The sequence below is a fragment of the Trichomycterus rosablanca genome, chromosome 9 (assembly GCF_030014385.1).
Source record: "Trichomycterus rosablanca isolate fTriRos1 chromosome 9, fTriRos1.hap1, whole genome shotgun sequence".
NCBI lineage: Eukaryota > Metazoa > Chordata > Actinopteri > Siluriformes > Trichomycteridae > Trichomycterus > Trichomycterus rosablanca.
In genome coordinates, this window is record NC_085996.1 from 20,564,697 (window position 1) to 20,590,991 (window position 26,295).

The following is a 26,295-nucleotide window of genomic DNA, read 5'->3' on the forward strand; positions in this document are numbered from 1 at the left end:
CATTAACCTTCCTATTATCTGGAGAAAAAGCAAGTGCCAGTAGAAGCAAAACTGAAATTGGGTTAAGAAAGCAGTGCCACCCTCTGACTGCAGCAAATGTGACCGAGGACCAAGTCTGACTTCAGAGCTGCTTGCTTAGTTTTATCCTTATATGGGTACTAAAGGTGGAGCAAGCAAGGGGCAACAAGACCAAAACCACAACGCTGACTTGCTTCTTACGCCAGATCACAGTTCGTGATATGACACTGAAATGTATGAGGCCTGTTGTTCAAGATGTGTTTGTGTGATGCAAGCAGTGCATGTTTACACACATCTGGGAGCCTAGCCTAGTTAATGAGCCACTGCGGACAGTGCGTTTAACGGTTTTGGAGGCCACGAGAATAGAGCGGGTCCCTCTGGGCTCTAATTCTATAAGCACTGTTGTTTTTAATAAAGGACTTTGGGGTGAGAAGCAAAGGGAGTTAGAGATTAACAAAAAAGCTACAGTGTGTAAACTGGATGGAGGGGGTTGGTATTCAGGAGGGGTCTTCATGGCCAGTCGTCAAACGTGTAGGAGTCCGAGGCACAGAATTCCTGCTATGGCTTGCCACTGGTCTGAATGCTACTTTTGTGTCATGACCACCACATCTGAAAAGCAGCAGCATACAAAAGAGCTGTGTTTTAGGGTTTTGAAGAAGACAGAGGTTCTTCACTAATCAGCCAGGCTTTATCTGAGACATTACTGTTAGGCCTGCTACAATATCAGCTTCTAACTGACTGCCGTCTCTGTTCCTCTCTAGAAAAGAAGTAAATAAGAACCTTAGTGAGATCAGGGGACTAACATCTTTAAATGAGCTTCAGTAGTCTGACTTCTATCGTTTATTTTCTTTTATACATGCTATGTGATTACATTTACATATATTTATTTTATTTGTCTTAAAAAATAGCTGAGACTTGTTTTTAGCCTGGATTTCTCTTTCTATCTAGTCATTTCCAATCCTCGACCGTGAATGTGCTGCCTCTTGCACAACCCTCTGATATGCGTCCAGTCTGCAGCCGCTTCTCATCACCTGCCAGCGTTGGGTTCCCACACATAGCCGTATCGTGTACGGAAAGCCATGCTAAGCAGCGCGGGACCAGTCCCAGAGAGTATACCATAGCGGCAGTGGAAAGAGATCCCGCCCGACATTCCCTCCCTCAAATACACATGTATGTATGTATGTATTTATTTACTGAGATTTTAACGTCATGTTTTTCCCCCCTTTTTGCCCCCTTTAGCACGTCCAATTGCCCAATTTGCATCACGCATCCTCTCTGCCACTGCCGATCTCTGCCCTGACCGAGGAGATCGAAGCTAACCCACATCCCCTCCGACATGTGAGCAGCAAGCAGTATGGATTTTGCCACCCACACATTGATGAGCATTGCGCCACCTAGCATTGCATGCAGAGACACACCCTAAGAGAACTCCTTCCTCATCTCCGTGTAGGCGCCTCTAATCAGCCAGCAGAGGTCGTAGCCGCACCATTCTGACAGAGAGACCCACTTCCAACCTTTTTACCGCCGCGCCACCTGAGCGGCATACGTGTGTTAGCACTTTTAATAAACACAAAATGTATTTATTTATTTACTGAGATTTTAACGTCATGCTTTACACACTTCGGTTTCACTCATGACAGGACAGGTAGTTACTGGTTACGCAAAATTCATTAACTCAAATCAGTCATGGACAATCTCCAATTCACCTCACTTGCATGTCTTTGGACTGTGAGATGGAACCGGAGCTCCTGGAGGAAAGCCACGCAGACACTCAGAAAGCACTGGGACCGCTTCACCCAGGAATGGAACTTCAGACCTTCTTGCTGTGAGGCATCTCATTCTGATTAAAAGACATTTAATTACATTTAGGATGTACAGTGGGGCCAAAAAGTATTTAGTCAGCCACTGATTGTGCAAGTTCTCCTACTTAGAAAGATGAGAGAGGTCTGTAATTTTCATCATAGGTACACTTCAATTATGAGAGACAAAATGATGTCACCCACAAACAAGCAAGATTTCTGGCTCTCACAGACCTGTAACTTCTTCTTTAAGAAGCTCTTCTGTCCTCCACTCGTTACCTGTATTAATGGCACCTGTTTGACCTCGTTTTCTGTATAAAAGACACCTGTCCACAGCCTCAAACAGTCAGACTCCAAACTCAACCATGGCCAAGACCAAAGAGCTGTCGAAGGACACCAGAAAGAAAATTGTAGACCTGCACCAGGCTGGGAAGAGTGAATCTACAATAGGCAAGCAGGTTGGTGTGAATAAATCAACTGTGGGAGCAATTGTAAGAAAATGGAAGACATACAAGACCATTGATAATCTCCCTTGATTTGGGGCCCCACGCAAGATCTCATCCGTGGGGTCAAAATGATCATGAGAACTGTAAGCAAAAATCCCAGAACTACACGGAGGGACCTGATGAATGACCTGCAAAGAGCTGGGACCAAAGTAACAAAGGCTACCATCAGTAACACACTACGCCGAGAGGGACTGAAATCCTGCCGTGCCAGGCGTGTCCCCCTGCTTAAGCCAGTACATGTCCAGGCCCGTCTGAAGTTTGCCAGAGAGCATATGGATGATCCAGAAGAGGATTGGGAGAATATCATGTGGTCAGATGAAACCAAAATGGAACTTTTTGGTAAAAACTCAACTCGTCGTGTTTGGAGGAAGAAGAATGCTGAGTTGCATCTCAAGAACACCATACCTACTGTGAAGCATGGGGGTGGAAACATCATGCTTTGGGGCTGTTTTTCTGCAAAGGGGACAGGACGACTGATCCGTGTTAAGGGAAGAATGAACGGGGCCATGTATCGTGAGATTTTAAGCCAAAACCTCCTTCCATCAGTGAGAGCATTGAAGATGGAACGTGGCTGGGTCTTCCAGCATGACAGTGATCCCAAACACACCGCTCGGGCAACGAAGGAGTGGCTCCGTAAAAAGCATTTCAAGGTCCTGGAGTGGCCTAGCCAGTCTCCAGACCTCAACCCCATAGAAAATTTGTGGAGTCCGTGTTGCCCAGCCACAGCCCCAAAACATCACTGCTGTAGAGGAGATCTGCATGGAGGAATGGGCCAAAATACCAGCTGCAGTGTGTGCAAACCTGGTGAAGACTTACAGGAAACGTTTCACCTCCGTCATTGCCAACAAAGGTTATGTTACAAAGTATTGAGTTGAACTTTTGTTATTGACCAAATACTTATTTTCCACCATAATTTACAAATAAATTCTTTAAAAATCCTACAATGTGATTTCCTGGATTTTTTTTTTCTCATTTTGTCTCTCATAGTTGAAGTGTACCTATGATGAAAATTACAGACCTCTCTCATCTTTCTAAGTAGGAGAACTTGCACAATCAGTGGCTGACTAAATACTTTTTGGCCCCACTGTAATTCCATTTATTACCTGTTTTGAAGCCTATGCTGTTTGATATCAAACTGGACAAATTTCCCAATCCACTAAAGATGATCATATTATGAATGCATTTAATCTGAACTCTGGACTGGAATAAAAAATAGTGCTGAGCATAACAGTGTGGGGATCAGATAAGTATCAATGTCAGCTGATATTCAGAGCTTTGGCTTCAGATCGGATCAGTAATGGGAAAAACAGCATCAAGATATTCACACCTTGCAGGTAAACACATTATTGGATCTGTGGCTCTGGCAGCTGGGAGGATTGAACTTGTAGTTGCTGCCAGGTTGCTGCTGTTGGGTTCTTAACTCTCAAATGCTCAGACTGTATACGGTCACAGTACTGAAAGTCGCTTTGGATAAAGGCGTCTGCTAAATGCCAAAAACGTAAACATAAATAATAGAATTATCTGGAAGGTAGAAAGCAGCAGTTGGCATCTGCACAGGATGCAGATTGGGTGTTCGTTAAATATAGCCCTTGGCATCAGCAGCATTGGGGAAAAGATACAACTGGGTAACTGGATACGACTAGATTGGGAGGAAACGGTGAGGGCAGGAGGAGTAGTAATTAGGGATGTAACGATGCACCACAAGACAGTTACAAATCGATTCACGTGTAACGATTCAAATCGGTTTACATGTATAATGAATCAATATTTACTTTAAACAGCAGAGGGCACTGGCGCTATTCACCTTGCCTGGTTGACATTACTACAGGGTTGCCAGGTTCGGAATTTTCCAGCTAAATTTATTTATGTGAGAATACTTTCTTTATTTATATTATTCATTTATTTATTTAAATGTTGGATTTATTTAATTTCATTTTTTTACACAAAAAGGGAAATGTGCAGCATTGTTTTGCATAATTTGTACCTACCTCAGAAATTAAAGGGCATTCATTATTAAGATAAATAAAAGATAAACACAAATACAGTATTTTATTTTTTAAAGATAAATAATAAAAGGAAACTTTGTCATAGCTTGACTTCAATTTAATTTTGTTTAAAAAAAAAAAAAAAAAAAAATCGGTTAAAAAAAAATCGCATTGTGAACCCAGTATCGTGAATCAGAATCAGAATCAGATTTATTGGCCAAGTATGTGGATACTCACAAGGAATTTGGTTCCAACTGATTGTATCTTTCTAGTATAAATACAGTTTACAAGCAATGTATACATTAAACATTAAACACAAAATATACAAACTATAAGAATCTTTTTGGACGCTCAAAGAAGCTTTAAAGGGAAGAAGTTTTTCATGTGATGATGATGTGAAAGCAGCGGTGCATCAGTGGCTATGCGCTCAACCAAAACCATTTTTTGCTGATGGCATTATAAAGTTGGTACGATGCTGGAAAAAAAGCATCGGAAGGTGACTGTAGAAAAGTGATGCCATTTGTTTTTGAAATTCTTAATAAATAGAGTTTAAAAAAAGTATGGAAACTTTTCAAAGAACCATATTAACTAACAAAATCCTAGGTACTTGCTCCTTAAAAGAATATCTAGGTCAACCTGTCTTCTAATCAGCAAGCAGCATAAAATCCCTCAGAATGTTTAATACTTGTCTGCCCAAATAAACCCACAGCAAGGCCAAATTACATCACTCAAGACAAGTGTATCATTGAAGTGGAAACAGGCATTGTGAGCTGCTATATAGCCTTAACAGAGGAACACAAAATCCAGTTTTCCATCCCACTGCACTGTAATTATCCTGCCTGTTGAAACGTTACATATAAACCGTCTGCACTTTTTTTTCTGCTGCATTCACGGACTATTATCATAGCTGAACACCATAAATCAGTATCTCCAGCAGCTGCTGTAATCAATGAAAGTGAAGCAGCACTAAGACTAGCCAGGCCAAGGTTGCAGATAAAATCCCATGCCAGTTGCAGTCAGCAATGTATCCACTGACGAGCCCTATATGCAAAAATATACATGTTTATGCTTACGGTAGAGTTACGAACGGTTTACCATATGAACATTCTGGGTTACGAACGATCTTTTTCAACTTAACGTACGAACAAATTTCGGATTACAAAACCGAAATTCGTGAAACACGAGACGTCGCGAACAAGTTGACTTAGAACATCTCTCTCTCTATATATATATATGTACAGTATATATATACAGTGAGCAAACATTCGGACAGTGGACAGTGTTTTTCTGGTGTTTTCTTTATATTTTTATTAAAATGTCCCCAAAGAAGGTGAAGAGAAAGCGTTTTTTGTTGTTGTATAATTACTCCTGCCAGTAGCTGTCACTGTGTATCAGACAGACGGGACATTGAGTAAGAGAGAAGAAGGAAGTTATTCGTGAAATTACACCTACAAAATACAACGCTATTGAAATAAAGAAGGAAATAATAATAATAATAATTTAAGATTTAAGGGCAAATATAGTTGTATTTATAACAAAAAAGACAATTAAAGACATTAGAGAGGTTAGGTAAGGGGGTGGTTTGGGAGGTCTGGCACGGATTAATTCTATTTACATTATTTCCTATGGGAAAAATAGGTTTAACTAACGAACATTTTGACTTAAGAACAGCCCTTCAGAACCAATTAAATTCGTAAGTCAAGGGTCCACTCTATTCCTGGGCCAAACGAATGGCACCCTTGCATTTTAACCACAAAATTTACATCCTTAATTTTTGTTCGCTTTGCACAACACCAAAAAAGCAGAGAAAAACGTTCAAATCTGATATCCACACAAAACTCCAGACATGCATTAGACAACATTGGTCAACTTAATATCTGATAGCACACCTTTGGAAACAAGAACTACAATCAATTACTGTAACCATGAATGAGTTTCTTATGTCTCTCCTATGATAACTGCTCCACATCATTCAGATTTGAAGGCAGCCTTCTCCCAACTACTGTTTTGAAATCCTTTCATATTTATTTGATGTTGATTTAGATCTGGACTCATTCCTGGCCACTTTAGAACTATCCAGTAATTTGTCTTAATCCATTTCTGGATGCTAGTCCTTCTGGATTATCCATGACCTTTAATGGAAACCCAGCATTTTAAATCGAGTCCCACTTTGTGCTCCAAAATCCAAGCAAAAAAAGCCTAAAACATCTGTAAACCTCCACCATGTTTGATCTTGTTCTTCGCTTTGAAGGTCTTATTTTGTTTTCTGTAAATGTACAATGATGTGCTTTACCAAAAAGCTCTATTTTGGCCTCATCTGGGCACAGCACGTTCTGCCAGATGGACTGTGGCTTCCTTAGGCAAGCCACATGTCTCTGGCAGCAGTGGGGTCCTTCTGGGTCTTCTACCATAGTATTTAGACAATGACAAGTAGTATGAGCTGACACTGTTTTACCCTGTGTCTGCAGGTCAGCTTACATTTCTTTATAGGTTAACTGAGATTCTTTATCCACCCTCCAGGGAGGTCAGCTACAATGCCACAGACTGTGAACCTCTTACGAAATAAACACTCAAGTTAGTAATCCGAGTTTGAGTCACACTTAAAATGCATCCAAACAGATTTAAGACTTGATCTACAAATCATCCCTAATGACTTGGACTCATCAAAAATAACATGAACAACAAGCGTCATTCCATTATTATCCAGGCAGAGTGTGTGATAGATTTACATCATGATGCATCACAACATCCGGCTGGCGTGAGAGTGATATCAGTAAGCACTGTCTACTGTCAGGTGCAAACAAAGCAGCATAGCATGGCTTTGGCGGGAGAACCGAACTGTGGGTTAAAAAATCCCTGAGATCAATCAAAAGAGTAGCAACATGCAAAGAATGTGAGAGACAAATAAAAGACATTGAATTGACCACATCAAATCTCATAAAGCATCTGAAAACATGCCCGGATAGGTTTGTTTATATTACGTTAGACCAGTGGTCCCCAACCACAGGGCCACGGTCCGGTACCGGTCCATGCGTCATTTATTACCGGGCCGCAAAGAAATAATAAATAATTAGAGATCGCTACAAAGCAATAAAAACACTGCTTTTATTTCCAACATCCTATCTTTGTGAAGCGGGATTTTCTGCAGTGACGGCAACCAAAACAAAGTTATGGAGTAGACCGGACATAAGGAACACACTTCGGGTGTTTTCGTCTCCCATCACCCCTAGGTGGGAGTGTCCCGGTGCAACAAAAAAAGCTCAGGGTTTCCACTGATTTTCCGTCACTGGTAAGTAGTATTGTTATGTACTTTGTGTTTTTTTTATTATGCTCATCGTTTAATTTTATCTTAAATCCTCCCGCCAGTCCGTGAAATTATATCTTATATGAAACCGGTCTGTGGTGCAAAAAAGGTTGCCATCTCCTTACCCTAGGCTTACCCTGGCTTAATATAGTCACTATAACGTTTACGTGCAGCGTCAAAAAATTCAAACACGCCTACTGACTCAAGCAGGTTATGCCTAGTTCACACTACACGATTTTTGCCCTGATTTTCGCTCGGCGACTGGTCGGCGCTAGATTTGCCGGCTCGGGAGCAACTCGGCGTTCACTCGGCGATCAAAATTCGGCTCTCGATCGCACTCGGCGACCAGATCGAGATTTCTAACATGTCAGATATCTGATCTCAGTTGCCCGACTGGCAGTGAGTGCTATGTCGAACAGCCAATGAGAACGCAAAACACGGTCTGAGGGGAAACGCAGGAGAGGAGTGTAAACAGGTGGGACAGGGGGATAATATAGTTTATATCAGAATACATCAGCACACACACGTTTTACAGTATTTCTGACTTGATCCTCTACAAAACATAACACCAACACTGCATTGCAAAAATATTAATTAACCTCCAACTCCCAATAGAACAATCCATACTGTTCGTGTTGCCAAATCCACTCAGATTAATAAATTTTTTCTCTTTGATTTTACGCTGCACATCAGCGCACATGCAACACTTTGATCTCTCGCTACTTGTTGACGTGCATTTTTGGACGTGGTATCATTAAACCCCTCGTCACTTCTCACATGTGTTTTGTAAAAAAAAAAATTTTTTGTTTTTAATTAACAAAACATGGTCATATTTTTGTAAGTAAAAATTGTAAAAAAAATTAAGTAGGATTTAGGAAAATAAAAACAAAAGAACTGTATAAAGTTAATCTTTTTTTAATGCATTTTCTCCCCATTTTCCTTCCGATTTAGCACACTCAATTTTGTCTTCCGCTGCTGAGAGATACCTGATTGCATCCGAGGAGAGCATGTCGCTGTACACGCCTCTTCCGACACGTGCACAGCCCTCCTCTTCTCGCCTCTGCATTCTGCACAGGCGTCTCTTCCGCCAATCAGGGTCCTTACACAGCGTATGAAGACCCACCCACCGACACATAGTCCGGCCCCCACCCTGCAGATACTGTGGGCAATTTGTATCTGCTGCATGCACTGCCAATTATGCCCGCCAGATGGCACCCAGCCGACCGGTGGCAACACCGAGTTTCGAACCGAGGAGTGCTGGTGTGCTAGCGGAATATCCCGCTGTGCCACCTGGGCGCCTACAAAGTTAATCGAACTTTGACTAAGAAATGTTTGGATATGTTGTATTGACTTAAGACTTTACTTGGTCGCTACAGCCTAAAGTCCCATGACTTGGACTTGTACAGTGCTACCTCGTAACTCGACGCCCCCTAACTGTAAAATCTTTGAAACACGTCGAGAAACGTGTACCCTTAAACTCGAACGTGTGCGACTGCCGGTTTGCACAGCGCTTGGCTTGAGCGGTAAAGTAAAACCGAATATGCGAATATGAGATGAATCTGCATTTGTGTGGCATAACAGTCAAATTCACTCTGAAAGTGTCCACATGTATCTGTGTTTTGCTGGATTTTCCTTCTGTATCACTTTTAAACTTGTGTTATAGCTCGGGGTTCTTCACCTTTACTGAACAGAATATGGTATTCCAAGATCAAGCATCTCCACGATTAAGAAGCATAAGAAAACATTAAAGAAGTAAAGAGCAGGTTTTATAGTACTTAACTGTTTTTCAGTTGTATTTCAGTGTTTATATTATATTTGTGTTATTTTCAGTGTCTAAGTGTCTTAAACAACCCTATTGTTGTACATTAGCCAAAAATATATATGCAGTTCCACGGGACCATGGTACTCATAAACAGGTTTCCCATACATCCTTATGGGGAAAAATACCTTGAAACTCGACGCCTTTTAAACTTGACAGCGGTAAAAACACACGCTGGAACCAGAGCTGGGATCTCAAATAGATCGTATCGAAACTCAGCTCTGTCTGCCGGCTAAGGCTGAGCGGGCACATGAACAACGATTGGCCTGTTGTTCAGATATGGGCGGGACTAAGCCGGATGGAGTCTCTCTCCCATGACTGGTGCAATTACGACCTCTGCTGGCTGATTGATGGCGCCTGCACAGAGATGAGAAAAGAGTGCTCTCAGGGTGTGTCTCTCCGTACACAACGCTGAGCTGCACTGCACTCATCAAAGTGCAGGTGATAAGATGCATACGGCATGCTGCCCACGTGTCGGAGGGGGCATGGGTTAGCTTTGTTCTCCTCAATCAGAGCAGGGATCGGCATTGGTGGAAAGGAAGCATGACGCAATCAGGCAATTGGATGCGCTAAAAAGGGAGAAAAAGGGGAGAAAATGCATAAAGAAAGTATAAAAAAAAATTTATGAACCTTTAAAGTCTCTGAACTAATCAGACAGTGAATTTTTACATCCGAAAAAGGGAAGCAATGTAAACAAACAAGTTGCTCCAGCAGTTAAAAGAACCAAGCTAAATGGCTTAATGTACACAGATAAGAAATTTAAAGACAGAATCCAACTTTCTATATTGTACAGATCATACAAAGATCTATTTTGGATGTATTTTTGTACAGTGATTTGTGTATCCATGATTTAGAGGGACACGTAGAGAATATGAGCTGTGTTACCTTAACCTGAATGAACTTTGACCGAGATTGCAACTGAGCTTTTCAAAGCGCTGTGAATAAAATAAATTGTTGATATAAAATGTAACCAGAAGAGAAGCACAGACATGGAGGACAGAAACTGATTCTCACTTACGGGTTTGCATTTCAGATAGTAAGCTTCCTTAACCAGGAATCACCTGTCGTGACTTTGTTGCTCTTCAATAAGATTTGTTAGGCCATTTGATTGAACGCAGGGATTTTCAACCTGTGGGGCGCGAGTGCCTGACCGGGGGGGCGTGACATTACGAGATTTTTTTTACTTCTAAAACTAAAGCAATTTATTTTTCACCCACGGGAGACAGATTGAATTATTCTCACTGACCACGCTCACACGCACATTTAATGTTATTTAGTTCCGTTTGAAAAAAAAAAAAAAAAAACTTAAAATAGAGCTAATAGTGAAGATAACCGGTTACAAAAGCAGCGACCGCTGTTATAGGACGTGTTTGTGTTCAATACTCTGTTCACAGTGTCGATACAAGTGATTCAGGAGTCGACTCATTTTCAGCGCAGCGTAAGTTTCTTTTCTCAGTCATCTCTCCGTGTTTACTGTTATAATGAATGATGCGGTTGTAAATAAACACCAACTACTACAGAACATTTTGTGTGACTCACTTACCTTATAAAGCTCAGGCTTAATTATACTGGTTATTACCACAGAGCGGGAGCCGACTCAGAGTCGTTTACGATTTACCGAGGTGAACCACGAATGGATGTGCTGATAGAATCGGCTCAGATGGGATCGGACTGTATTATCTTTTTAAAGTAAATATTTCAATCAGCAGAATCGCATCGCATGTATGATGTGCACAGCGTTAATTACGTGCGTTTATTAATGAACGTTTACGTTAGCTTGTCAGAAGCTTTCTCAATGATGGCTGTGCGGTGGGTTTTTTTTTTTACAATTAGTGAAGGCAACCCAAGCAACTGTTCCACTGCACTATTTTACACTAAAAACTACACTATTCCATAATGCTCCAGATTGCATCATTCTAAATAGGTATCGGTATCGGCGAGTACTAAAATACATGTACTTGTACTCGGTTGGGAAAAAATGGTATCGATGCATCCCTAGTTTGTACCTACCTCAGAAATAAAAGGGCATTCATTATTTACATAAATAAAAGATAATCACAAATAAAGTATTTTATTTTCTTTTTTTAAGAAAACTAATAAAAAGAAAAAATCATCATTTGTCTTCAATTTTAGTTTTTAAAAAATCGTATCGTGAACCCAGTATCGTGAATCGCATCGTATCGTGGGTAGAGTGTATCGTTACATCCCTATTCATGTGTGTTGTGCTGGTATGAGTGGCTCAGACACAGCAGCGCTGCTGGAGTTTTTAAATACCGTGTCCACTCACTGTCCACTCTAAATAATCCTACCTAGTTGGTCCACCTTGCAGATAAAGTCAGAGACGATCGCTCATCTATTGCTGCTGTTTGAGTTGGTCATCTTCTAGACCTTCATCGTTGGTCACAGGACGCTGCCCACAGGGCGCTGTTGGCTGGATATTTTTGGTTGGTGGACTATTCTCAGTCCAGCAGTGACGGTGAGGTGTTTTAAAACTCCATCAGCGCTGCTGTGTCTGATCCGCTCATACCAGCACACCACAACACACACTAACACACCACCACCATGTGCTGAGAACGATCCACCACCTAAATAATACCTACTTTCTACTGGTCCTGGGAGAGTCTTGACCCCTGAAGAACAGCATGAAAGGGGGCTAACAAAGCATGCAGAGAATCAGATGGACTACAGTCAGTAAGTGTAGAACTACAAAGTGCTTCTATATGGTAAGTGGAGCTGATAAATTGGACAGTGAGTGTAGAAACAAGGAGGTGGTTTTAATGTTATGGCTGATCGGTGTATATACACCTCATTGTTTAGCATTTACTTTACTTTTAATATCACCTGATGATTTATTTCATTGCTGCTTAAAATAATAAACCAGTGAGTCTTATTCTCTTTCTCTCTTAGAAAACCCTGTCATTCGTCCCCTCTGTGAAACACAGGATGTGTATCTGAAAAGTGAACTGAACAGGAAGCACCAAGGACAAAAGAAAACATCACTTTTTGTTACTGTACTGCACAGAAATATGCAATAAAGTAAACGCATCACAGCATTCACTTCCACTTTTGATTTATTTTAACTGTAGTTAGAAATGTGGGTCTCTCCAAGATCTGCTCATTTTCAAAACCTGTTGTCCCAGGCAAAAACTGGTAATTACACAGCACTACAGTTTGTTTGTTTGTTTATTAGGATTGTAACGTCATGTTTTACACTTTGGTTACATCCATGACAGGATAGTAGTAGTCACTCACCACACAAGGTTAATCAGTTAAGACAAAGTTATATCGAATACGGTCATGGACAATGGCATGTCTTTGGACTGTGGGAGGAAACCAGAGCACATGGGGGGAACATGCAAACTACACAGAAAGGACCCAGACCGTCCCACCTGGGGATCGAACCCAGGACCTTCTTGCTGTGAGGCGACAGTGCCGCCCACACAGCACTATAGAAATGGACGTTTTATACAATACAATTGTAAGATACATTATAAGGACAGAAGTATTTGGACATTTTTAGTCATAACAAAGACATCAATTATACAAAAAACTAAATGCTTCCAACTTTGCAGCAATAGTTTTGGGAAGACCCTTTCCTGTTCCAGCATGACTGTAACCCTGTGCACGGTGTGTTCGAAAAGCTAGTGTGCTGTCTACATAGGCAGCAAAAATGCCAACGTCATCCTGTGCGCGCTCCCGAGAAGGAGGCTGTTCGAAATCCTAGATGCCTTAATATCCTCACTACTGAGGCATCTTAACATTTCAATGTTATTTTGGCTCAAGAACGAGTGAGCATCCGACGCTGCCTTAGTGATCAAGGCAATCCCAGCATTCATTGCGGTTCGGGTGCTCTTCTCTCACAGAAAAATTAACATGGCTGACGGTGCGGACAAACGAATGGAGTTGTTTTCAAACGTAAATAAAATATTACTGATTTTTAACTTGTATAAACTTGTACCGAGTGTTTTTATTTGCAAGTTCGGGCTTGTCAGGAAATGTAACCGTTATCGGTACATGAAGGGAAATGTTAGTTGACATGTTAGCGTGCTGTGCTACCTCAATCCATTGGTTTTAATGGCAAGATGCTAAATGCTAAACCCGATGTTATCGCTGTCCAAGTAGCATGTTCGAATAACCTGCTTTATAAGTCATTGACTTATTAGAATCCTCTCTACTGAGGCAGCTGCCTATGTAGACAGTAAGACAGCAAGGCAGCTCCCTAGGTTTTCGAACACACCAGTGTCCGAGACAGGAAAAGCTTGGTTTAAAGAAACTCCAGTGACCTGCACAGAGCCCTGACCTCAGCCCCACTGAACAGCTTTTAAATGAACTGGAACATCAGTTGAAGATTTCTTGACCAATATCAGTGCCCAGAGATACAAATGCTCTTTTGACTAAATGGGCACAAATTCCCACAGGCATACTTCATATTCTTTTGAGAGGCCTGCTCAGGCCTGCACAGTGGCTGTTGTGATAGCTGAAAAGGTCACTCTATTTTAATACCACTTGTTTTTGAAATGTGATGTCCAACAAGCTCATGGTCATACTTTGGCCATCTAAGATATGTCGGTATTATTAGTGACTTTCTTCCATTTCAGTCATGTTTTATCACTAGTTTAATTATTTATGTATTATTATTTATTAGGATATTAACGTCATGTTCTACACACTTTGGTTACATTCATGACAGAAACGGTAGTTACTGGTTACACAAGAGTCTTCAGTTCACAAGTTTAATGTCAAACACAGTCATGGACAGTTTTGTATCACCAGTTCACCTGACTGCATGTCCTTGGACTGTAGGAGAAAGCTGGAGCTCCCGGAGGAAACCCACACAAACACGGGGAGAACATACAAACTCCGCACAGAAAGCACACGGACCGCCCCACCTGGGGATCGAACCACAGAGAGGACGCCAATTCATTGTGGAGCCTCAGCCAATCCCCTTAGACATAGCCAGTCATGTCTATATGTAGATAGCACTGCTGGAGACTCAAACCCCAGATGTAAATTTAAAAAAAATGTTTATCAAATAATGGGGCAGCTGTAGCCTAGTGGTTAAGGTACTGGACTAGTAATCAGAAGGTTGCCGGTTCAAGCCCCACCTCTGCCAGGTTACCTCTGTTGGGCCCTTGATTGTTTAGATTGTATACGGTCACAACTGTAAGTCGCTTTGGATAAAAGCGTCTGCTAAATGCCACGAATGTAAATGTAATGTGAATGATACCATTATTGATACTCCGATCCTTTTCACCCAAGATCCAATTATTTCATTATTAGCCAATACCTATACTAATCCCATATTTCTGTTTTACTAGATAATAAGAGCAGCTGCACAGTTTATGCCTAATACAATTAGTTAAATCAAAAAGTAGCTGACTCATGCACTATACAGTAGCTCTAAATTGAGAAAACAATGCTAGCCCATCAGTGCAGAGATCTTAGGGTCAAGAGTTCCAATCTCAGCTCTGCTATCAGCTGGTCAGGGGCCTGTGAGACTATAGGGGGAGTGACAATAGTTGAAACAGGGTTTCTCATCGACGTGACAAGTGCGACCTTTGAGGACTGGTCAAAACTTCTGCACGGGGTAATGGGGGGGGGGGGGGGGGGGGGTATTCACGGATGGCAGTGCATAAGGTAAAAAATAGGCAATCGACGGAGGGGGTGGGGGTGGCGGCTGGCCACAATGGAAGCAAGAGATATAATAATGTATCACACTACTCATAATAACTGGTATAAAATCTTAACTAAACACGATCAGGTTAAAATAATTAAAAAGAAATAGAATGAATTCTTTGTTTTTTGCCTGAACTTAAACCGTGTATGGGAAACACAGCATTGAGAAGAACATCTTGTATACTTCACGCAGCCTTGGAAAACCAAAACTAACCATAAACATCCTGTTATTGCTGTTACAGATGCATTGCACCTCTGAGAACTAACAAACCACCTTAAACATGCATAACTGCCAGCTGCATGGCCCAACAGAGGGTTTTTTAGACAAGTACAATTTACCCCCCATCTTACATTCATTATTTCAGCTTTTGTTTTAACAGTGATATGTGAGAAATAGGGATGTAACGATGCACCACAAGACAGTTAAAAATCTACTCACGTGTAACAATTCAAACCGGTTTACATGTATAATGAATTGATATTCACTTTAAACAGCAGAGGGCACTGGCGCCTGGTTGACGTCACTACAGGGTTGCCAGGTTCTGAATTTTCCAGCCAAATTTATTTATGTGAGGATACTTTCTTTATTTGTATTATTCATTTATTTATTTAATGTGGGATTTGTTTAAAAATTTTTATTTCGTTTTTTGTTTTGTTTTTACACAAAAAGGGTTAATGTGCAGCATTGTTTTGCATAGTTTGTACCTACCTCAGAAATAAAAGGGCATTCATTATTTAGATAAATAAAAGAGAAATAATAAATGTCTTATTATTATTTGTCTTTAATTTCATTTTGTTTAAAAAAAAAAAACATCGGGAAAGCCACTCAGGTGGCACAGCCTTGAGTTGTGGTTTCAAATACATCGTACTGAATCTCAGCCCTGCCTTTCCGACTGGGCTGGGCGGCAGCATGAACAACGATTGGATGTTCTTCAGGGTTAGAGGGTAAGAAAGTCGGATCATAGGTCCTCATAACTGGTGTAACCGCGCCGCCTGCTGGCTGACTGATGGCGCCTGCACAGGGCTGAGAAATAATGCTGATGGGGGTGTGGCCCTCCATACACGGTGAAAAATGCAGTCTGTACTGACTGTACATGCCGGAGGGGGCGTATGTCAGTTGAGAGGCGTCCTCAGTCAGCGGTGAAGGGTCGAATCAGTATAGAGGATGCAATCAGGGTAATTGGACACGACTAGATTAGGGGAGAAAATTGGGGGAAAAATAAATAAAATAAAAAATAAAAAATAAAAAACATCAGGAAAAAAATCGTATCGTGAACCCAGTATCATGAATCGCATCGCAGGTATGTATCGTTACATCCCTAGTGAGAAATGTATTAAATCAAACCAAACCATTTGCCAAGCGTATACATGTAAAAATAAATCAAATGCAGAATTTTGCAGCCCATTTCACTTCAGAGGGACTTTTGGACTCCATGCACCTGCAAAGAATTTAGCTACACATCGAGGACAATGGCTGCCTAATTGGTGGTGCGCTTCTGTCAACAATACGTTATCAATAAACACGATGAAACCACAGTCTGGTCGGGCCACTGTGTAATCAGACCAGTGTCGTTTAAACAGACTCTGTGGCTTAAACCAACACAATGATGCTAAAAGCCACAGCTGTCGCTGTACGTCTGGCAATAAGTGGGTTTTCACAATGGATCTGGGACAGCAATAATAAATCTGGAAAACAATTTGAAACACGAATCCATGCGATATTTAACAACCGGTCTTTGTGGTTAGTTCCCAATGTTTCTTTTTTGTTCTGACAAGTGCTAATTTTACCAACTACAAAGTGTAGCCAGTTAAGGAACCCAACTTCCCAGAGCCAGTTTCAACAACAGAATTAAACACCAAAATTCAAATCAACATAGAAATGTTACAGTGAATTAATCACCACAGCTGTGTTGTTATTTGTGACAACTCAAACCTTGAGTTTTCTATCGCTTTAAATCAAAGAAGCCCTGATTTTTCCACTGAATGAGTTAATACTGGCAATACCTTCCTCCAAAAAGTAGTTCCACAACAAATGAGTGGTTGCTATGCAGTGGTCACAATTCCCTAGCCTGCCTTAACACAATAGGCTACAAAAGGTATGTGGTTATAGAACACTACCAAGAAACATTAGTTTGAAATACAACATGCAAATAAGCGAAGATGAAAGAAAACATGACAAAAGACTACTAATAACATTTATTAAGCATTAAAGGACCGAATTTAGTCATTCTATTGGGTTATTGCAGGGGTGTCAAACTCATTTTCACCGAGGGCCACATCAGCATTATTGTGGCCCTCAAAGGGCCGATTGTAACGTATTCTGCTGTGATTGCTGTCTGTTGTTTTTCTTGGAGGCAAAATTCTGCATTTATATTGTCCTCCTTTACCACAGACAGCCTCATAACACAAGAGACGCACCGGTTTCTCTTCCTGAAGCACAAACTTGTTTTCATTTTCATTAAATTTCCTCCTTCTGCTTCATTTTCTTACTTATCTTCTTGTACATTTTGGGATCATGTGTAAATATTTCTTAACATCATCTACTGGCGGGATGTGTCACTTTGCAGGTCACAAAATCAGCATGCATTTTGAGAGATGCAGTTAATGTAGGCTTTTACAGTGTATTTTAAGACAATTGTTCTGCCCTCACTAATAGTTTAACACCCTTGCTCAGCTAGACAGACAGACAGACAGACAGACAGCTCTCTTCAGAATACAGTCGGTTTTATTTGCTTCCCAGCTGTGTGATACACTGTGTGCACCAGAATGAAGTAAAAATACAAACAATAAAAACAATAAAGAACTTAATACAGTACAAGCACACAGCTGTAGTCAAGTGTTACATCTGGTACAATATGAGATTTAACCAAACGTAAAATAGCGCTAACGAGTTAGCATTTTGTGTAAAGATACTAATTGCTATAGTAACAGTAACAATAGTATTTAATTACGGTAAATTTGTAACTAAAACGCTGTGATATACTCACTAAACATTTACAAACAACTGAGAATATAAACGCCACCACTTACAGACGATGCTTTGGTATTATACTGCAAGATAATTATTTATATTTATTATTATTGTTTACATTACTACCCGCGCTCTTTTGCCGTAAGTCACATGGCTTCTCAGCGAAGGTCAAAGTTAGTTGCCATGACCACGATGTCAACAGTTGCACTTAAAGGCGCAGGTGTCCCATTAAATTATAAGTGCGTCTCTGTAACGACTCGAACCATCACAACAATCATACAGTCGTTTAAGCTCTCGCGGGCCACATAAAATGACGTGGCGGGCCGGATCTGGCCCGCGGGCCGTGAGTTTGACACCCCTGGGTTATTGCATTTTTAATATGTTAATCTTATACACTTTCGTTCATCGTGCAGTTATTAAAAAAGGTTGGGCACTTGGGTGGTGCAGCGGTAAAGCACGCTAGCACACCAGAGCTGACATTTCGAACTTCGGTTCGAAAACTCAGCTATGCCATCAGGCAGGCTGGGCACCTACACAAACAGCGATTTGCTGTTGTTCAAGGGGGTGCCAGAGGGGACCTCATAACTGATGCAATTACGACCTCTGTTGGCTAATTGATGGTGCCTGCACATCTACGGGGGATAATGGGATCAGTGCGTGGCTCACCGTACACAAAGCTGATCCACATACGAACTCACCTTGCGTGGGTGAAAAGATGCAGTCGGCTACTGCACACGTGTCGGAGGGGGCGTGTGTCAGTCACGGCTCTTCTTAACCAGGGTGGAGATCGACAACAGTAAAAAGAAAGCGTAATGCAACACAGTGATTGGATACGACTAGATTGGGAGGAAAATTGGGGGGAAATGCAAAAATATAAATAAATAAATAATTAAAAAAGGTTGATCTGTAAAATGTGCATTGGCATCAAACGGTCTGGCTTGCCTTGCTTCAGAAAAAAATTCCCATGTGTCTTCTTATGAAGTATAATATGCACACTGGTAATCCACTCCTAATACTTTCAGTTCCTGCTGTTGATTTCATGTAGCCTGTTTACTTTTGCCTTCAAAGGGGGAACCCCTAATCATACACCAGGCTGTGTTTTGAAAAACTGATCCCACATGCCTTTTACAGTCTTGTACAGTCACATATAGCCCACAGTTCTTGTGGTGACTCCAATAAAACTTTTTTGTGATCAAGTAAATAACCCTAACATTACAAGAAGATTAAAGCTGAGTAATGCAGATCTAGTTCTTAAGCTACACTATATACAACTAAACAGTTTCATACAATGAAACGTATGTAAAGTCTCCTTTAAAAGTTGACATGCCTGGTCACAGGGGTGTAATAAAGTAAACATGGTCTACAGGGAACACATTTCTGCAGACATTAATGCATGATTACTTTTAATCTAACCAGTGTTTATTGGCACCAAGAATGCATCATCAACAGAGGCTGTGGCACAGAAGTAAACAGCAGTAACACGCTGACGGTTAACCTGCAAGCATTTTTGCTATTATTACAGAAGTTAGGTTTTTTTAATCCAAAAAGCATTAATGAACTATTGGTGATATATTGTCTTTCCTCTACAACTTCACACACTCACAGATGTCACGGTTTGTGCTGAAAAACCAAAAATTTTCCATGGGAGCGGGTGAAAAGGCATCTATGTGCACGTTGGCCAGACCGTGTGATAGTCTTACCCCTCTACGACCAGTGTGGAGGCAATGCTCATTGTTCCAGTGGGAGGGGGATTTTAGATTACTTTCCTAATATGCACTAAAAGCTGCAAAAAAAGTTTGATAATTTTGATGAATAATATCATTTTACTTAGAAAATCAACCACACAAATTGATTACAGGTGCCCAATCTTTTGCATAAGACTGTAAGACAGTAGTGACAGAATTTATATTAAAGGGTGGGTGGGTCCTCATACGCTGTGTAAGGAAATCGGCGGAAGAGACGCCTGTGCAGAAAGCAGGGGCGAGAAGAGGAGGGCTCTACACGTGTCGGAAGAGGCGTGTACAGCGACGTGCTCTCCTCGGATGCAATCTGGTATCTCTCAGCAGCGGAAGACAAAATTGAGTGTGCTAAATTGGGAGGGAAATGGGGAGAAAATGCATTTTAAAAATAATAAAAAAAAAAAAAAACAAAGCTGTTCAATATCCTTGAAGATTATTAAAATGCAGTAAGGCCAGTCCAAAAAGAACAAACTGATCCAAGTGTTCTATGAACATGAACTTTTTTATGATTGTGTTTTTATTACACTCACTATCACGCTTGTTCAAGAAAATAAGAAAAAATGTAAAACAAAACTTAATCAAATTAAACTTTAGGACATTGTGGGCCAACAGGTCTTAAAATAATTAATAAAAAGCAAATATTACTTGACAGATCTACTGTTTGCTCACTGCAGAGTGTGTTCCATTTTTTTGTGCTCAGGTAGTTTATTTGCTCAGTGCAATCATGAAAACACGTCTAATCTGCTGAAGTGTTTACATGTGGTTGAAATATAGATAGTACAGCTCTTTAAACATCCATTGCTTTAATGAGTTATCTCTGTGTGCTATTATGAGGTTAGTAACTCATTATCTTTCTGATTATGCTCTATTAGCAAAGGGGGGGGGGGGGGGGGGGGGTGTTTCAACAAGTTTTTTTTTTAGTAGGACAGTAATTTCTTTTTTACCCCTTCATCGTCTGCTCTGAGAAATGTTATTTTAAATTGCTTCAGAGCTGTGCTCTGCTATGATTAGATACCTGAGACTTCACTGGACAGTCTGTGCCATACTGATAGACCCTTAGAGATGTCATTGGAAACATCTGAACCACAACACAGGTGTTGACTTAATAAATTGAGTAAGTGCCCAAGGTGTGATGTATTTTACGTTGTTAGCAAATGCATGCTGTTTTATAGATTAACTTAATAGGGCAAGAAAAAGGTGCTATTTTTTTACAACGAAATGTAAAAAGGGCCTGAATACTGTTCTTAAGGCAATGAATTGCCAATATGAAAGCATGCCTGAATTAGCTGTACACATTAAGCTAACAATGGTACTTTTATTTGCCTTAATACTTTTTACTTAATATTTAAGAGTTTTATTTATTACAAACTAATTTATTTGAAGTAATTCCTCTATCTTGAATACAAATGGGCTAAAACATTTCAGATAAGTGAAACTGAAACAGTTTAGAGCAATGTTTATCTATAATACTGTATAAAAGATAAAGCTAAATCTTTAGCGGTGGACCCATTTATATCGTCGGACGGTATATTATCGTCATATCGCCCAACCCCAAGCAGAAGGCGATAGCCCTACTTCCTGCGGCTTCCTAACTAATAAACTGTAACTACTATGGCTGCGTTCCAAACCGCACACTCCTGTACTAAATAGTAAGTCAAATGTGTACAACAACCCACTGGAGTTGTTAACATTCCAACACACTATTAAGGCAAAAGTATGTGATTTGTGACGTACCCTGCGTGTGTACACGTTTAACTACGGCAGCTAACGTACCGCTTAGAACTCAAAATAAGCTCCTTAATAAAACAGTACCGAAGTCCAAACGTCACCAACTGGAGTCAAAAGTTCATCCCGAACTAAAAACGTTGAAAAGAGGAAGATGTATTTCAAACTTACCAGTAGTTTTCCAAAACGTGGTTGTGACAGTGATTTGTTCCACTAGCACCGCTTTTCTCCTCAGCCTTCCTACTGTACGAGTTATTCTCACTCTCACACTCGCACGCGCACATGCACACGCACTGGCTCTGTCTCAATTCTACATTCTCAACCCTTCCCTTATTGCTGCTATCGGCTCTCAACAAGGACGAGCCCATAACAGAGGGGTGTAAAATATTCTGTGCAAAATTATACCGATTTTGCTAATTTAATCTGTAGAAATGTACAAAAAACATACAGATTTCATTAAACAGGAGCGAAATTACATATTTGAATGTATTACTTGATTATAACGAACGTAGCTTTAAAAGCCGACTACGCCTCTCTGAACTTGGTTTTTCCCATGTGGCGACACCACGGACTAGGGAGCTTTGTGTTGAATTGGGATGGAGGCAGCGAAGTAAACAAATCTACAGCGAGACTGTGGGAGAAAATGGCTGCAGTACGGTTCGCTTTTCAAAATATAAGAGCTCACAGCACTCTTCATAAAAGTGACTGATTTCTAGTCACTATACAAAGTAAATAACATTAAATTGTAAACTTACAGTATTTTTTAGTGAGTTTATGTTTAAGAAAAGAAAAGGTCGTGCATATTGTGTATATTTTATGAAGAAAGTTAAACTGTCCTAGATATGCCATGATAAATTCCAATCAATTTATAATTATTTGTACAATTAATTGTACAATTATAAAGAAAATAAAAATGTACAAGTAATTTATCTATCTTAAATACAAATGGGCTTAAACATTTTTGTTAAGTCAAACCTAAACAGTTTTAAGAATGATAGAGTCAAATAATTTTATCATTATTTGTACAATTATCTAAGTACAATGCTAATGAATCTTGTACATTTTAACAGTTTTTAAATAAATATTCAGACACATTTAATTTTATTATCATGTTTTACCACCACTTTATCCTGGTCAGGGTCACAGTGGATCCAGTTTCCCTGAATAACTGGGCCCAATGCAGTAAAACTCTGGACAGGACACCAATCAATTGCAAGACATCTGTCTTTTTTAATCCACTAATGATATAATTTCTATTTTTGATATTAATTTTGTTTTTATGTAATTACTACCAGAATAAATTATATTTAAATCATTTCAATATTATATAATGCAAAAGTTAACAAAATTAGAGTATTATTTTTGCAAATATAAATTTGCCTGATTTTTTAAAGATACAGTTGATCAAAATTATAAGATACAGATCAGCAAGAAGGTCCTGGGTTTGATCCCCAGGTGGGGCGGTCCAGGTCCTTTCTGTGTGGAGTTTGCATGTTCTCCCCGTGTCCGCGTGGGTTTCCTCCGGGTGCTCGTTTCCTCCCACAGTCCAAAGACATGCACGTGAGGTGAATTGGAGACACTAAATTGTCCAGGACTGTGTTGGATATAACCTTGTGAACTGATGAAACTTGTGTAATGAGTAACTACTGTTCCTGTCATGAATGTAACCAAAAGTGTAAAACATGACATTAAAATCCTAATAAACAAACAAAAGTAAGATACAGATCAACATTATTGGCACCATTGACTGTTTAGTATAAAAAGACAATATCTTCAGAAATGTACACTTTTATCCAAAAACACTTACAGTACTAAAACAATATATTGTCTAAACGATTGAGGGTTAAGGGTCTTGCTTCAGAGCCCAACAGTGGCAGCGGTGGGGCTTAAACCAGCGTTTTTAATTACTAGTCCAGTACCTTAACCGCTAGGCTACAACTGCCCTCAAAAATAACTGGATATGTACCAACTTTGAATAATAATATTTTAATAGCATGTCCAAATACATTTAACAAAAATTACCTCTCAAAATACATGCAGCCAAGAAAATAAGTAAAGAAAAAACATAGTATATGACACTGTCAGGATTAAAGGCACTTTTCCCGAATACTTGGTTGCACAACATCTGGCAACAATGACAGCCTTCAAACGTTTTGGTAGCCATCTGTTACCTTCTTGCACCTTTATGCTGGTAGTTTCATTCACTGCAATGCTCTTAAACTCCTGAATGTTTGCAGGGTTCCTCTTTCTAACAGCAGATTTTTGCTCTCCAAAGATTTTCAATTGTATTAATAATCCTCTGATTTCATTGTTCATGTAACAGGTTCAAGAGCTCCTGTTCCAGAGGCAACAAAGCAGCCTACATTAAAGAGCCTTTATTATAGTTCACTGTATAGGCTATAGGCTTCATTTAATCTGTTGACAATGTGAACATTTTTCCAGAAAGACTGTGGTTTTTAAATGCATACATTTGTTTTACTTTGGATCAAATTCATATTTTATTTGCTTCAGAAAAAAATTGTTTGACTAGCTTGGCTCATGGTCAAGTGTCCGCAAACTTTTGGCCATATAACGTATTATGGGATAACAAAATGACATGGACATTTCCAAACAGCATATTCATCAATATTTTTTAAAAATTATTATTTTAAAAATTATTTTTTATAAAACCTGGTATTTAAATGGCTTAAAGATGAAGATGTTTTCATAATTTTTTTTCTAGGGAGCAATCATATTTTAGTTATTTAGGGCTATATATTTTTGCAAGCATTTCTGAATGTATTTTGTCACTTACTTTAACAAAATAATGTTAAAACATACAGGTTGTTCCATAGGGATGCCCCAAAAAATAAAGCACATGGTCACATAGCCTTTGAAAATGCTGTATTAAATAAGTTGATACATTATATGAAACTGAAAAACATTTAAAATTAGGTTCACATAACAGGTCATGTTCCTTTATTACATGTGGCAAACACACTCCTGTACTATCAAGCAGTGGGGAAATAGTGATAGTAATTTTGTCAGGTTTTTATCTTGTTGCCATAGAAGGTAATTATAAATTCACATAAACATTCAAACAGTTAATAAAATACAAAAAATATTTAATAAAATACAATAAGTCACACACATCTTTATTAATAAACATAATTTTTTTTTTTTTTTTTTACCTTTTTGTTTTTGGATTAACTAACAATTTACTATGTTGATGCAATCATTGTCAGGATTTTAAGGGTTATATTTGTCAGTCACTATGTTAACCGTTATTAACAATAACATTTGTATAAAACAATAAATTATAAACACTCATTCGTAGTTAACAGTAACGCAGCACGTTGAACATTTGATGCTGTCCACCAGATGGCAACAAATCTCTGTCTTCATCTGAGGTTCGTGTCCTTCAAGAATGTCCTTCAAACAGAGGTACTGCTGCAATGTATAGACAATGACATATAACTGATCACCACACATTACTATATAATCACTTTATTATATACAATCTCTCATCATATATGTTAATGTCATTATTTCTAATTTCTTATTATTTACCAAAGCAATATTATTACAGATTTGTTTTCTTTCTTTAATTAGGGGTCACCACAGTAAATCATTCAGGTCTGCATACCTGATTTGGCACAGGTTTACACCCTATTCCCCTTCCTGTTGCAACCCTCATATTTATATCCAGGTTTAAGCCCGAAACTGAGAGGTCATTGGCAAGTGCACCTCCTAAGCGCTAGACTGTTTCGGCGCACTCCATGTAGACAGCCCCCACCCCCCACTTGGTAGGTGCCCGGACTAATCACATATCGTAGGCAGCAGGAAGAGACCCTGTCCGACCATCCCTCCCTCAAACACGACGAAATGTGTTTGTGTGGCGTTCGAACACTCCGCAGTAGTGTTCTAGCACGTTACAGTGCTGTGGCACCCAACCACACTTAATTAGGGCATTTTTGTAGTAGATAAAGGTACCAGTATCCAGAAGAATCCAGAATTCTTACTATAACCCTTTTACATCTGCAACATGTGCGTATATATATATATATATATATATATATATATATATATATATATATATATATACAGTGTATCACAAAAGTGAGTACACCCCTCACATTTCTGCAGATATTTAAGTATATCTTTTCATGGGACAACACTGACAAAATGACACTTTGACACAATGAAAAGTAGTCTGTGTGCAGCTTATATAACAGTGTAAATTTATTCTTCCCTCAAAATAACTCAATATACAGCCATTAATGTCTAAACCACCGGCAACAAAAGTGAGTACACCCCTAAGAGACTACACCCCTAAATGTCCAAATTGAGCACTGCTTGTCATTTTCCCTCCAAAATGTCATGTGACTCGTTAGTGTTACTAGGTCTCAGGTGTGCATAGGGAGCAGGTGTGTTCAATTTAGTAGTACAGCTCTCACACTCTCTCATACTGGTCACTGAAAGTTCCAACATGGCACCTCATGGCAAAGAACTCTCTGAGGATCTTAAAAGACGAATTGTTGCGCTACATGAAGATGGCCAAGGCTACAAGAAGATTGCCAACACCCTGAAACTGAGCTGCAGCACAGTGGCCAAGATCATCCAGCGTTTTAAAAGAGCAGGGTCCACTCAGAACAGACCTCGCGTTGGTCGTCCAAAGAAGCTGAGTGCACGTGCTCAGCGTCACATCCAACTGCTGTCTTTGAAAGATAGGCGCAGGAGTGCTGTCAGCATTGCTGCAGAGATTGAAAAGGTG

At 39.8% G+C, this 26,295-nt stretch overlaps 1 protein-coding gene across 2 annotated transcripts in view; it reads right to left on the reverse strand.

Moving 5' to 3' along the window:
* The window catches only part of fam49a (family with sequence similarity 49 member A), a 54,725-nt gene extending 32,927 nt beyond the window's left edge, over nt 1-21,798 (reverse strand). For both annotated transcript variants that reach the window (XM_063001235.1, XM_063001238.1), the window contains exon 1: nt 21,714-21,798. The gene's annotated coding sequence lies outside the window, so the exon portion shown is untranslated. The remainder of the gene's footprint in view (nt 1-21,713) is intronic.
* Between the last annotated feature and the right edge of the window lie 4,497 nt (nt 21,799-26,295).